Here is a 3,074-nt window from a genome sequence, read left to right on the forward strand (position 1 = left end):
AATGGGGCACCCGTAGGTTTCTGCCATGCCCCGGGGGTGGGGGATGGCAGCACTTGCTCTCCGGTCACCGCGACTTGTCCGGAGAAAAATGCCGCCCGGTGGCCGAGGATCGAACAGCGACCGGCTGCGTCGCAGCGGAAGAGTCAGACCACTCGGTCACCTCGTCCCCCCGTTTTAAAATTGTTTCTTGCCTTTTGGAGGAATCTGACGGCGGAAGCCATGGTAATATATTGACATTTTAATTATATGAAATATTTAGTCGTGTGTTATGACCAATTTGTTGCCACACATTGATTGTGCGGTATTTATGTAATTTTTTGCGTTGGTGTAAGCTTATCTTTCTTTAGATTCTATTACATTGTAAATATTTTATAATGAGAATTATAGCTATTTTTAAGCCTTTAAATGTTGTGTATGAGTATGACTGATATTTATAAAGAAGCAGTAAGGCAATAAATTCTAGTGTAATGCTTTATTATCTTATAATAGGACTGGTGGTGCTCTCTAGTGGTTAGTTTAAATTATAAAAAAATATTATACTTAAACAAAATAATAATAGGTATGTGTATTTACTAGTTGAGGATTACACAGCAAGTATTGTAGACATTAATGTTTTTAAATGTAAAAGAATAAATATTATTATTTTTTATTCCAATTCACTATCGTATAATTATAGATACGTATACGGCCATACCTATACGCTGTTTTGTCGTTTCTGTTCTAGGTTTTTGAAAAATTTGGATGTCGGTAAACGTGTTAGTACCTAAGTGTTTATTTACTATCGTATTCTAATAACGGCAAGAAAGGAATACTTATACAGTTTTGCCGAAAATGTACCTTTAATTGTTTACTCGGAATGTTTCTTAGAGGGTCGTGTCGATGGATATATGGCCTCAGAATTTGTTTTAAGGGTGATAAATGATAATAAATGTTCTGCCTCTGGCGGCTCTGTTGTAGACCGAAGTGATGTCGCGTCTACATAACGAGTGACAAAAACCATAATTCATATGGTATCTTTATGGGTTATTTAAGGAAAACCTTTTTGTCTCATAAACAATTTCTGTTATTAGTAACATTTTTGTTTATTTTTAAAATGTCCTCGAACCGTTAGAATTGTATGGGCGTGTAATTTGTAGGGGATTATATAAACAATAACATAATATTTTAAACTATAGTCAATAATAACGAATAAAATATTGAAGATCTTCCCTACAGTTGACATTTTAAACATCTAATATAGGTTACGTGTTACCAACGTATATATAGGCCTATAGTTAATTCAGAATTTATCAATATAATAAAATAACTATTAAATTAATTATTAAGCTGATTCATTTAACAATTTTAACTTGTCAAAAGGTAGAGATACATTACCTAATTGTTATAATATAGGTGTATTATCAAATATATAGGTGTGATAGGTGATATATAATATATACTTATCGTTTACTATGATTGTTATTGATGTTGAGATAATGCATTCATCTTATCTCAAAATATATTAAATTTGTTGCTTTATATTAGGTGGTTATTATTTTTTTTACACATTAGAATTTATAAACAAATATCTGTGCCGAATAAGTAATAACTATATTTTATACGACAATACATTTGAAAACATAAGCTATTAATCTATCCTAATCATGTTAATAATTGTACAAATATAAATAATAATAATATTTGTTTATATTAATTTAATGTAGGCTAAAAACCTTTGTTGTTGAAGCCTTAATAAATTTATTAAAAAAAAAAAAATTACATTTGATGATTTATACAACACATTGTTGTTGCAAATAACATTAAAATTCTAAAAACATTTATCATTTACAATATTATTGTTTGTTAGCTATTTCTATGTACCATACCTAATACCTATACAATTCACCACAATTATTTATGTAGGTGTCTAGAAAAATTATAAATTAAAATAACGTGATTACGTGATATTATTTATCTAAGTAATTCGTGTATGGCGTATATGTACAGTATACGCGTAGACTATATATGTACATAGTACATATATATATATATATACACATATATATTTATATACTCCACAGTTTTAACTTAAGAATACATCAATTACATTTTTGTTTAACTAAAGCAAAACTGACGAGTCAGCGTTAAAAAAAACCTGCGTTGCAATTTTTGTTAGTGCATAGAGGCACTTCACATGGTATTTATATACAAAGAAAATTGGGACATTTTGTCTTCATTATTGTAATTTATTTCTGTTCATACTATAATAATTTGTGTTGCTTTATAATTATTGAAATATCGTCTACCGTGATATTAATACTATCCTGTTATTAATTGTGTTATTTTTTCTTTACAAGATTATTACATGTGGACAGTTTATAATTGACGTGCCTATGGGGTTTGCACTCTGCAGTATCGTGGCCTATTATAATCCTCATATCTGCAGCTGTGCTCTCGTCGTCGAATATGAATGTTCAGATTTTGAACTGATAGCTTTATGGTATATGCGAGTTACGAATGAAGTATCTAATTTTTTAGATGAGTTTGCACTGGATTTTTGATTGGGTTATTATTAACGACACATTCATACGCCATATTTGATATTGCTTTGTACATGTTTGGCAACATTTATTGTATAGATTAATTTCTGTTGATTAAGATAAACATTTTTTTAATCCTATACAATCGCTGCTCAAATTATCTGTGATTTTCTTTAAATAAAATCTAAAATCTCGAGCAAAAATTAAAACTGAATTTTACATTTAACTTTTTTTGTATCTAGTCGTTGAGTGGTGTATTACACTTAGGTGTAGTACAATATTACAGTGTTAACTGAAAAATGTCTTGGTTCAATTATACACATTTAATAGCAGTGGGTAGTAATTAAAATATGATGTCAATACTGCCCAAATACGGGTAATATACATGCCACGTACATATGTAACCATTAACCATTCAACATATATTTTATATTATAAACATAATATACATTTTTAATATTAATTATATTATGTAATTTAAAATTTAATAGTAAATTAGTAAATTACATTAACACTACGTACTGATCTACGATCGGTTATTGTAGAAAAACAGTA

This window comes from Myzus persicae, unplaced genomic scaffold, assembly GCF_001856785.1.
Source record: "Myzus persicae strain clone G006 unplaced genomic scaffold, MPER_G0061.0, whole genome shotgun sequence".
Classification (NCBI taxonomy): domain Eukaryota; kingdom Metazoa; phylum Arthropoda; class Insecta; order Hemiptera; family Aphididae; genus Myzus; species Myzus persicae.